The sequence below is a fragment of the Podarcis bocagei genome, assembly GCF_964188305.1.
Source record: "Podarcis bocagei genome assembly, chromosome: 3".
Classification (NCBI taxonomy): domain Eukaryota; kingdom Metazoa; phylum Chordata; class Lepidosauria; order Squamata; family Lacertidae; genus Podarcis; species Podarcis bocagei.
In genome coordinates this window covers 103,785,168-103,798,232 of record NC_138127.1, presented here as the reverse complement: position 1 = coordinate 103,798,232, position 13,065 = coordinate 103,785,168, and positions in this window count along the sequence as shown.

The following is a 13,065-nucleotide window of genomic DNA, read 5'->3' as shown; positions in this document are numbered from 1 at the left end:
GAAAGTCTTTGCTCCCCCCCGCCTGCCTTCAAAAGCCGTCCGCGATAGCGGAAAGCGCTTCCCTGCTATCCCAGACTGCTTTTAAAATGCTGGCGGTGGGGAGCAAAGTCTTTCGGCCCCCGCCGGCCTTCCTGGACCTCTTCTGAAGGCCGGAGGGGGGGAAAGGCTTTGCTCCCCACCACCAGCATTTAAAAGAGGTCCCCGGAGATTTCCCTATGGGCTTTCTTCTTGCGAAGCAAGCACATAGGGAAATTCGTCTTGCGAAGCGCCTCCAAAACAGAAAACCCTTTCGTCTTGCGGGTTTTCCGTCTTGCGAGGCATTCGTCTTGCGAGGTACCACTGTACTTAATTTAGTCTTTACTTCTCCTGAAGATGTTCCACAAGACAGTGGCAGTTTAGGATTAGAGCTTTCCTTCTCCTATGTGGGTTACCTTCACAGGTTGACGAGGCCCCATCAGTGCTTTATTCCCCTCTACAGCTTGTACAGAAACTACCTTCTGGACTGTTGGACCCACTACTGGTGTCATCCTCTCAGTCCACTGAAGCTTGTTTTCATGTAGGGGAACTCACCAAGGGTTTGAGACCCACCGGCTACCCTCACCAGGTTTAGCTGACCAGTCTAAACCATTCCCGGGGTATGGCCACTGTCACATTTGTGACAGCTTCTAGGAGCCAGAGGTGAGAGCTGAGTGCAGTTTGGGGATCAAAGGTGAAAAAATTTCCCCAGGAGCATGACATGTCCTCCACCAGAGGTACTGTCCCTCCTCTAACACCCCATACACCACAGGGAAAGAATAAATAGTGAGTAAATATTGCATTATTATATTTGCAATTCTAAATCCATGCAGAAGAAACTAAGATTTTCCCAGCACAGTGGGAGTTACCACTGAATAGGACCAACCTGTAAGTAGGTGGTCTTTGTAGAACAATGTTAAAAAATAACAATCTAACTAATAAATTAAATGGCAGGTGGGGAAGTCATGTTTGGTAGCTTTTTATCGGGGGGGGGGGAGAGAGGAATCTTACGATCTGCTGCAGCAATAGAGTCCTGGTCCGCATTTTCCTAGATCTTTGAACGTAGCATTGCATGAATGCTTTCTACAAGCTCCTGAGTGCTCGAAGCACTTTTCTGGAGTATCAGCTCTGACACCATCACCTGGAAGGAGAAAGTGGGGTTGTTTAGCAATAGTAAAGGGACCCCTGACCATTAGGTCCAGTCGTGGCCGACTCTGGGGTTGTGGCGCTCATCTCGCTTTACTGGCCGAGGGAGCCGGCATACAGCTTCCGGGTCACGTGGCAAGCATGTCTAAGCTGCTTCTGGCGAACCAGAGCAGCGCACGGAAATGCCGTTTACCTTCCCACCAGAGCGGTACCTATTTATCTACTTGCACTTTGGCGTGCTTTCGAACTGCTAGGTTGGCAGGAGCAGGGACCGAGCAACGGGAGCTCACCCTGTCGTGGGGATTCAAACTGCTGACCTTCTGATCGGCAAGTCCTAGGCTCTGTGGTTTAACCCACAGCGCCACCCATGTCTCCTCTGTTTAGCAATAGCCACTTCTGACATGGGCTTGTATCTTCAGGGTAAAATGTGTCCCCTGATCTCCTTAGTTGGGTGAAACAACCATCCCTTGCCCTTCCATGTCAGGGAGCAACCAGTCTTTTGAGCTTTTTCTCTTAAGGAAAACATTTATCTTCTGAACTAATCTGTTGAGAGAAAGGGCAGTTGCTTGGCCTGTTATGGTCAGGGTTGAAATGACCTTCTTGGGTGTACCTTGAATTCCTTGGGCTTGTACGTTTAGGCTAGAATTCGTTGCTTCTTCTGCCCTGCTAAGAGAAAGAATAAATAGTGAGTAAATATTTTGTTATTATATTTTCAGTTCTAAATCCATTTTGAAGAAACCATGCTCTTTGCTGCAAGGTTGGGCTTATCTTGGGATAAAGATGAATTGGACGACCACAGAAATAGGTGGCCCATTTAAAACAATATTGGTAACAGATTTAAAGAGCGTATTTACCTCTTCCACAAGGACCCAACAGGGAAAGATTTTATTCACAATCAGTTGTCAAAGCCACTAAGACCGCAATGTGTACCATTATCTCCATTATTGTTTGCAATTGTTATATAACCATTAGCAATTTTGACTTAAAAAAGGAATTGAAATATCCATGGAATCAAATTTGGCTTGCATGAATTCAAAATTCCACTGTATGAAAATGATATTGCTTTATCAGAACCGGAAACATCCGTTTAAAATACATGGACTTTATTTAACATCTTTGGAGATGTTTACACCAATATATATTAAAGTACTTTTGTAACGCTTTCTTGATTCTTTTTGCAAATCACTCTGAGGGTTTTTATAATCAGGAAGTGTATAAATCACATGAAATAAATACATAGGGATAATTTATTTGCATGACCAGCCAGCGACCACCCCAACCCCCAGGGACCACCAGAAAGGAACCTGTTATGACAACCTGTTATGGAATTAAAATTTGGCCACAACTTTACTATTAAACTCTCAAATGTAGGAAGACCTTGGCTTAGGCCTTGGGCGTGTATCCCTCCCAGCCCCCCAGCGAGGGGAACTGGGGCTCCTCAGCGTAAATGGGATATGGGGTTGCTCTGCAAGATGTAAATGTAGCAGGCAGCTCACCCCATATCATTGCACGTGGGGTAGTTCACTGACGACCTTTCAGTGTATGGCCAGTGACACCCATATTACAACCCCTTTAAGAAGGGACCCTGGAATCGCTGCTGAGGGGAGGGGGTGAGTCACCACTTCAGCCCCCCCCCCCCATTTTAGGGAAGAAAAGATTAAAGGATTCCACCCAAGGCCTTAAACTGCCAAAGCTGTAATGAATTGCTATGGGGAAGACAAAACCTGCCAATGCAGGAGAATTTCTTCCTGGCTCTTCAACAGCAACCAGTCCAAAGACTTTAGCAGTGCCCACTAAACAGGAAGAAAAAAGGTTAACCTGTAAATAAGAAACTTTAAACAAAGGGAGGGTTGGGTGGGTGAAGCTCCTGAGCCGACTGCCTGGCTGCTGGTGGTCTGCCCCCTATTTATGTGGCTGGCCCCACCTCCCAGCAGTGTAAATTGATTAACTGAGGCTGGGCGTGAGCCCCCAAGGAATAGCACTGAGAGGCAGGCCAGCCCACACAAACCGGTAAGTTTCCTGGGGTCCAAAGCACTGCACGCGATCCCGGAAAATGCACCCACAGTGTAAAGTGCAAGTGCTCATTATTACTTTATTTCATAAACTTTACCCACCTCATGACTGCAGATGGCTTGCAAAAGATAAAACTGTAAGATCGAGAGGAATTTACAAGCCTACTTTAAAACATACAAAAGTTAAAATACTAAAACAGATTAAAATTACCTCAACTTTCTGAGTGTCTGTGCAGACTTGTCTAAAAAGGAATGTTTTTAACGGGTGCTGAAAAAAGTACAGTGAAGGCACCGCTTGATCTCAATAGCCAGGGAATTCCAAAATGTAGATGCTGCCACATTAAGTGATTGAGTTCTTGCAAATACAGAATGAGTATGATGTGGCACTTTTAGCAGTGTCAATAATACTCCTAAATCACTCAGTTTCGTAATCATTCTTATAACTCAAGTCATAAATACCTTCTAGAAAGACTTTGGAATTTTATTTTTTTTAATAGCCCAATAATTTACTTATTTGTTTGGTTGCACCCATTTTCACAAGTGACTATTGCTCACAACCATAGCAAAATAAGTACAGTGGTACCTTGGTTCCCAAACTTAATCCGTTCCGGAAGTCCGTTCTAAAACCAAGGCTCACTTTCCCATAGAAAGTAATGCAAAATGGATTAATCCGTTCCAGACTTTTAAAAACAATCCCTAAAACAGCAATTTAACATGAATTTTACTATCTAAAGAGACCATTGATCCATAAAATGAAAGCAATAATGAATGTACTGTACTATAAAATAAATAAGACAGTATTGTAGATGGTTAAAATTAAAAAGAAAAATTCTTCCTTATGTGCACTGATGATAGTCATTGTTTGGATGGGGGGGTGGCTTTTATCCATGTCTGCTGTCACACAATCAATCAATCAGTAGCTGAACTGGGTTCCACACAGCCACAAAAACAAGTCAAAAAAACGAAGTCACAAGCCATAGTCACAAGTCAGTCCCATAAAACGAAGAACAAGTGGCAGTCGAAAAAACAAAAAAGCCACACAAACAAAAACGCAAAAACGCAAAAACAAAAGCTCCAATGTCACCTCTGTGTTGCGTGAGTACTTGTGACTCAACAGCCGATAGACTCACTTCGAGCTTAGGGTCAATTCCATCACCCCGTAAGTTCAGGGACCTTTCTCTTATTTGCAAGCCACTTTTAAGGAAAAGATTGATCTGTCGGACTAATCTCTTGAGAGCAGCATCCTCTGCATTGCCATTTATACTCAGGGAAAACTGAGCTTTAAGACTGGGTGAATGACCAGTTTGTGGGCCTTGTGTGGCCAGGGAAGAACTAGCTGTTTCACCTTTTTTCTTAAGGTAAGTCTTGATAGTAAAGGTAAAGGTACCCCTGCCCGAACGGGCCACTCTTGACAGACTCTGGGGTTTGTGCGCCCATCTCACATCTATTGGCCGGGGGCCAGCGCTGTCCGGAGACACTTCCGGGTCACGTGGCCAGCGTGACAAAGCTGCATCTGGCGAGCCAGCGCAGCACACGGAACGCCGTTTACCTTCCTGCTGGTAAGCGGTACCTATTTATCTACTTGCACCCGGGGGTGCTTTCGAACTGCTAGGTTGGCAGGCGCTGGGACCGAGCAGCGGGAGCGCACCCCGCCGCGGGGATTCGAACCGCCGACCTTTCGATCGGCAAGCCCTAGGCGCTGAGGCTTTAGCCCACAGCGCCACCCGCGTCCCCTAAGTCTTGATATCTTTGACTAATTGATGGAAAGAGGCAGCGGTACCTTGGCCACTTATGGTGAGGGTAAAGCGTGTTCTCACTAAAGGAGAGCACGTGTTGCGGATGGGGCCAGGCAAAGCACCCCGTAGTTGCCAGGCAGGATAGATTGAAGGGGCCTGGCTTGGATTGGTGGTTGGTGTTGCTGGGGTAAATTTGATGTTGCCAATTTGGGGGTGGGAACAGAGGTTATTTAAACAAGGTCCACATCAAGCTGCTTTCTCTTTCGCTGTGGGCACCAGATCACCCGCCCGCCCTCCCTTGTTTGGGCTTGTGCTTTGACCTTGCTATGCCTGTCATGGGGTCATCCACCTTGGTGCGGGGGCCTGGTAGGAATTATTCCATTTGGCTGATTAGTGTGTACCATTTGTTTTTTGCCTACTGCATAGCAAATCGTCACAACTTGTAAGGTTGGCAGTTAGGCATTGGTTTAAATTGGTTGGTGGAGGGGTATGGATTGGCTGTGCCTGCCCCTCCAATGCTGCTGCTGCATGGGAATTCCGTTAAAGGAATTCAGGGGCTTACCATCCTTTCGTCCAAACCCCTGGAATCGGGTTTGGGCCATGTAAGCCCCTGGGAGCATGCAGGGAGAAGCTGAGGGTCTGTGCCGCAGCTCCAGTTATCCTTGATATTGTTCCTCCACACTGGCTTTCGCTGGAATCCAGGAGTCAGTGCTGTTCCCCAAGGCGGGGGGGACAGATAGTCATAACCAATGCCTAAGCAACCACTCACACTTTGTATGTTTAATAAAGTTGTGGCCAAAATTATGCCAAAAAACCTTAAACAAAAATTTATGAGTGATGTGTGAGTTATTGGGGTAGGGGTGTTTTGGGGGACCTCAGCACACAAAAGAGACTGTATTGTTTTTATGCCTTTTCCTTTCTTCTGGTCTGTTTAAGCTAGGCGTGGTGATTTCTTCTCTGTTGCTAAGAGAAATAATTAATAGAAGGTAAACATTTTGTTATTATATTTGCTATTCTAAATCCATGTTGAAAAAACTATGCTCTTTCCCGCAAAATCTCAGCATACAGCTGAACGGGACCACACTATAAGTTGGTGGCCTGTATAAAACAATGTTTTAAAAGTTGATACTCTTAAGATTAAGAAATGAAATGGCAGCTGAATGAGTTATTTTGAGTTATATTGTTTATTTGCAAAAGAGGAATCTTACGATTTATTGCAGCAATAGAATTTTGGTCCGCAATTTCCTAGATCTTTGAACGTAGCATTGCATGGGTGCTTTCTACAAAATCCTGAGTGCTCGAAGCACTTTTCTGGAGTATCAGCTCTGACACCATCACCTGGAAGGAGAAAGTGGGGTTGTTTAGCAATAGTAAAGGCACCCCTGACCATTAGGTCCAATCGTGGCCGACTCTGGGGTTGTGGTCTCATCTCGCTTTATTGGCCAAGGAAGCCGGCGTACAGCTTCCGGGTCATGTGGCCAGCATGCAATAAAGATGTAGGCCACACTTTCCGATATCTCGTTCCTTAGCAGGGCATGGGGCCTTTCTACAAATGCCAGAGCGCTGCGAGCACTTTTCTGTAGTTTGAACAGTGAAGCCATCAACTGGAAAGATAGAATGGGGTTGTTTAGCAAAAGCTATTTTTAAAAATTCTGACACTACTTTCATTATTTATTATTTATTAAATTTATATACTGCCCTTCATCCGAAGATCTTGGGGTGGCTCAGAAGATAAAAATACAGGAGAAAAGAACAAATAGAACAAAACCAAACCAAAACAAAACAGAAACCCCACCCAACCTGGTGCCTTTGCCTACCTCATAGCAAACATCACAACTGGGTTGGGCAAAGGGGCAATCCTTTGTCTTGGATGGAGGGGAGGTTGTAGTCTCTGCCTGCCCCTCCAAATGCTGGCATATCTCAGGGGTCACCCTATTTGATATGTCTTAGGAGCCCCCGCCTGGATTGACCTATGCGTCTCTTCTGATGGGCAGGCCAAAAGTATTTCAATTGCCCCATGCCCAAGCCAAACCTCTTTCATCTGTATTCAATAAAGTTGTGGCCTGTTTTGCTAATAATAATAATAATATTTATACCCCACCCTCCCCGGCCAAGATCAGGCTCAGGGTGGCTAACGCTGAATAAAAATACAGTAAAAACATTTTTTTAAAAAAAAAACACAGTTGATTAAAATGTAAGTTAGAATACAGCTTAAAATACAGCTTAAAATGCAGCCTCGTTTTAGTAGTAGCCCATAGATCAAAGCCATAAGGGGAGAAAATGTCAAATATTCACCCGGGCCAACTATCCATGCTGGTCCTACCTGGGCCAGCAAAAAGAGCCATGGAAAAATTTATATAGAAATCCCATATAAGGGGTTCCATAAAAAAATAAAAATAAATGAGGGGGGCGGGTAGGCTGAGTCCAGCCCAAAGGCCAGGCAGAACAGCTTCGTCTTGCAGGCCCTGCAGAAAGATGTCAAATCCCGCAGGGCCCTTATCTTCTGTGGTAGGGCATTCCACCAGGTGAGCCAAACCAGTCTTGGTGGTCTTTTATTTATCTGGTTTTGGGACTGGGGAGCATGACGCCTGGACCTGCAAGCCCAAGTAGGAGGGGGGGGGGAAGCTGTACACCAAATTATTTCTTCAGGACTTTAACCAGTACAGCTTGTTACTAATACACAATGTTGTATCTAAGAAGCCACACCTGCACACTATGTGGTAGTGAAGTACAATGGTACCTTGGGTTAAGAACTTAATTCATTCTTGAGGTCCGTTCTTAACCTGAAACTGTACTTAACCTGAAGCAGCACTTTAGTTAATGGGGCCTCCCACTGCTGCTGTGCCTCCGCTGCATGATTTCTGTTCTCATCCTGAGGCAAAGTTCTTAACGCGAGGTACTATTTCTGGGTTAGTGGAATCTGTAACCTGAAGCATCTGTAACCTGAAGCGTCTGTAACCTGAGGTACCACTGTAGACATTTCAAACAGCTTCAGTAACTAACGAAGCTAAGAAGTTTAATAAACTGGATGTTGAACTTCTTAGTGTGAAAAGCACCTCCACACCTCCCTTTAATACCACCTCAGAAACAGGGCCCTGCAGAGGGAAGGAGTCAGTTTGATAAATTGTTCCTGAGTGCCAAATACAGTAAGCCCACAACTTACATGGGGCTTACGTTCCAGGGAGCGCACATAAAACAAAAATTGCATAGAATTAAAACACACTGGGTTCAATGGCTGGCGGGATTGCCAAAGTCTTTTTACCTCAGATGCCTTCCCCCTATCTTTTTTAAAAAAATAACTTTGTTTTTTATTTTATTTTTGCTGAGTGCATAAAGTTGAATGCGCACAAGTTATTTGCATGTAAGTTGCAGGCTTACTGCCCAACCATTCAAAATAAAATCAAGTTCCCATCAATGACTGAGGGGAGGGCAACAGAGAAGACGAGGCAGTGTTCAGTCACAATTATGCCTAAACATTAAGAATTTTCGATCGCCATTTGCCATAGCAGTTCATTACGAACCTTAATGACATTGTTCCTTTTTACCACACCTTGATAAATATTTCTGTAGGGATTCAAGAAAATGAATATGTATTTGAAATAGCAGATCTGGCCTGGGTTGGGGGAAGGAATTTATCTGTCCCAGTTCCAGATGGCTTCCATCCTGTCATTCCATAGTCCTGCAGTTGATATCTGATTGCTTTTCATGTTGATATATGACTTACCTGAAGAAAGCATGAGCATCAGTGAAAGGGCAGTTATGAAGGCAGCATGGATTTGCATGGTTGAAACTTCACTGGGTTCTCGAGAACAGAGATGAAAAACAAACCACTGAACTATCAAGTTCCAGCGTCATTCGGAAAGCTGAATGCCCATCTATTTATAGGGCTCTATACTACACTTAGAAATATTATTTAAACCATGTACATGGTGGCAGAAAGACAGGTTGCATTATTTCTTGAAAAGACATGGTGTGCTTGTAAGAGGAACTAAAATACGGTACATTAACATTGCATCACTCTAAGACTATACTCAGGGTTCACTGGTTTGGAAATAAGGTTCTTAATGTTTTTAAGATTCTTTGTACAGATACAGTTTTTATCCTGTATGGTCAGCACACATTGCTCAAAAGCCTACTTCATAGGCCAGGGATCAGCAACCACTTTTGGCCTTTGGGCACATTTGCAAACTGGAGAAACTGTCATGGGACCCAACGCCCACTGCATTGAAGAAAGCGTGTTCACCATAGCAGAGAGCACATGTTGTGGTGGGGGCCAAAAGACCACCCCACTGTTGTTTGGCTAATATTTGGCCAGGAGCTGTGATTGGGCAAAAGTGTGTTGCTGGGGAGTTTGTTATGTTGCAAACCGGTGGGAGAGGTCAGAGGGCTTAAATACAGGGCACAGCCTGGGGCTTTCTCTTGGGCTGTGTGCACCGGATCACCCACCCACCCTCCCTGAAAAGGGGGGGGTCATTATCCTCTGACCTTGCTATGCCTGTCATGGGGTTGTCTGCTTTGAGGCAGGGGCCTGGTAGGAATTTTTTCCATTTGGCTGATTGGCTGTTGCTATTTGGTTTTTGGCTACTGCGTAGCAAATCATCACAACTTGTAAGGTTGGTGGTTAGGCATTGGTTAAAATTGGTTGGTGGAGGGGTAAGTGCCTACCCCTCCAATGGTGGTGCTGCATAGGGAATTCCGTTAAAGGAATCCAGGGGCTTGCCATCCTTTCGTCCTTGTCCCTGGCATCGGACTTGGGTCATGCAAGCCCCCAGGGGTATGAGGGTGAGAAGTGAGGGACTGATGCCCAGCTTCATTTCTCCCCAATATTGCTTTCCCTGACTGGCTTCCGCCAGAATCCGGAAGTCAGTTCTGTCCCTGGGGCAAGGACAGATAGTCGTAACCAATGCCTAAGCAACCACTCACGTGTGTGTATTTAAATAAAGTTGTGGCCAAATTCATGCCAAAAACCTTAAACAAAAATTGATGTGTGTGGTGTGAGTTATTGGGCTTGCTCGGGGACCTTGACACGCAACAGACTGAAAACAGTTCTACTGGTGACAGAAGCAGCCTCCTTTCAAATGTAATTTAATTGGAAGCAGAGGAAACTGGGTGCCAGGTAAGGCATCTATGTGCAACGTTGTGGCAAGGATTTAAAAATGTTTATTTTTCATGTGGATACATGCCTTCACCTCTGGAAGCTTGGGGAAATATATTCATTGCATCCCAAACAAATCTGGGATGGGCAGAGGCTTCCCCAAAACCGATAATCCTTGGGTAAGAACATCTTTCCTGGGGGATAACAATTCCTTTACACCAAACTTTTCTATATGCATGTCGAGGTCCCCAGGGCCACCCCAATAACTCACACATCACACCAAAATTTTTGTTTAAGGTTTTTGGCATAATTTTGGCCACAACTTTATTAAAATACAAACAAGTGAGTGGCTGCTTAGGCATTGGTTGCGACTATCTGCCCCCACCGTGGGGGACAGACTGACATTCCGCATGCCTGCGAAAGTCAGAAAAGGGGAATACACTTGGGGGTAGCGACGGAGCAGGGAACCTGCCCTCAGCCTTCCCCAAATGCAGCCAGGAGCTCTTGCAGTGGCCCGAGCCCCCTTGACAGGGTGGACAAGCAATAGTTAGCCCCTGATTCCTTTAACGGAATCCCTCGCAGCAGCAGCATTAGAGGGACAGGCACAGCCAATCCATGCCCCTCAACCAACCAAACCATAAACCAATGCCTAACTGCAACCTTACAAGTTGTGACAATTTGCTACGCAGTAGGCAAAAACCAAATGGTACCAGCCAATAAGTCAAATGGACAAAATTCCTACCGGGCCCCTGCCCCAAGAGCAGACGACCCCATAACAGGCATAGCAAGGTCAAAGCGAACAAGTCTAATTCGGGGGGGGGGGACGGGCAATCCGATGCATGGGTGAAAAGAGGAAGCCCTAGCCTCGTGCAAGGAGTTTTAGCATTTCTGGCTGTCAATCAATCAAATAGCAACATTAACTTCTTCCCAACAACAAGGGAAGCCCAATTGCATCAGTGGCCAACGGTCAATTAGCCCGCCCCCAACTTTGGAGTGTCCTGGTGACCCCCACCACAACACGTGCTCTCCATGAAGGAGAACACACTTTCTCCAACACCCACTCTCTCTATACAAAGCAATAGAAACATTTCTTTCATTCATTCACTGAAGTTACATTTCACCTTTTCCTACAAGGTAAGCACAACGAGGCATACATGGTTCTTCTCCAACTCACTTAATCCCCACCACCACCCTGTGGGATAAAAAGGGACCCATGGATGGTTAAATCCAGTCAGAGATGACTATGGGGTTGTGGTGCTCATCTTCCTTTCAGACCGAGGGAGCTGGCATTTGTCCACAGACAGCTTTCCAAGTCATGTGGCCAGCATGAATAAATCGCTTCTAACACAACAGAACACTGTGACAGAAACCAGAGCACACAGAAATTCCATTTGCCTTCCTGCCGCAGTGGTACCTATTTATCTACTTGCACTGGTGTGCTTTCAAACTGCTAGGTTGACAGGAGCTGGGGTAGAGGAAAGGGAGCTCAACTGGTTGCGGGTATTTGAACTGTCAACCTTCTGACTGGCAAGCCCAAGTGGCTCAGTGGTTTAGACCACAGCGCAACTTGCGTCCCTTCTGGGCAATAGGTCAGCACGAGAGGGAACAACTGGCCCAGGCTTCATAGGGCTGGAATGACTCCCTTCTGAGGAAATGTTGCATTTAATATCATTCCCTTTGAGAAATCGGTCCAAGTGTAGATCTGTAATGCATACAAATATGAATAAATGTATTTCTTACTACCATTCCTACAATATTATTCCAACTGCAGGCAGCTGTCTGCATTAGGATATGGGCACTGTGAGCACCATCCCACTGACATCCCTGGAACCAGAATTGTGCCTAAAATCTTGGCACGTGGGAGCAGCAGTTAATGTTACTAGTATATGCGGAGCAATTTACTTGTCAGACACCTTCCCCATTAGAGCAGTCTCAGAAACCTTGATTGCTCCTTTCAATGAAGTTGTATAAAAGCAGCAGGTCAGAAGCAAGTTCTGCCTGGACCAGTTTGCCACCAGCTCTTGAGTGCTTCTCCGGATAAAATCCTGCTCCATTAGCTTCTAAGAAGCACAGGGAGTTGGGTCACTTCTCTGGTTGGTATCCTTATATGTAGAGCTTCTAGGTGGGTCTATCCCTTTGGAGTCATGCACATGAAGAAAAACCTCCCATAGTCTGCTGATTTAGGCATGGCAATCATAACCATGGTTCTTATGGAACCTATTGCCCCCTCAAAGCCACAAGACCAGTTTTCCTAGTGATTGGGGAAAGGTAAAATATGTTTATTCACAGGTGGTGGAGTTTGCTCCTCTGTATAGAACACTACATTTTCCATACAGTGGTACCTCAGGTTAAGTACTTAATTTGTTCCGGAGGTCCGTTCTGGGTTAGCGGAGTCTGTAACCTGAAGCATATGTAACCCGAGGTACCACTGTATATGTTAAAATACAGATATAATTACAGCATGATGGCTTCTAGCTGTGTCCTTCAGTCCTATAGATGGGGGGGGGGGGGCATAGAATGCATCAGAGAGACGACTCCAGCCTTGAAAGAGGGAGATCTAATGTTGGTTTCCTTACCATCACCATCAACACCTTGGGAGCTCCTTAGTTGGTAGGGCCAAAGGGACAGTGGGAAGGATAGTGCCATGCTTCTGGAGGCTCCTGCATTGGGGTGCCCCAGCACACCACACCCCAAGCAAGGTGGATATAGGTCTATGTTGACTGTACATTGATGAATCAGTAAATTTCATAGTTATAGGGGTTGTGACTAAGTAATTTTCACTTAAAAGAAGCAGCAATGATCATGGATGGAAGATGAACTTGGGTTCCATTCAAAAGCCTTTTATATTTGCCAGCATCTGACCAGCCACTCTTCCCCACTCAGGTGCATAAGGATGGGGATACCAGATGACTTCCTTCTGGGAGAGGGACTGGGTGGAGTTGCTGTGTGTTGCCTGCTGTTTTGTCACATGGCATGTAAGGATTATTGTGCACAACATGGGTAATTGCAATCATTGAAGTGGAGGATGGCCAACCAAGCCAACTTGTGTGAGAAGGCATGG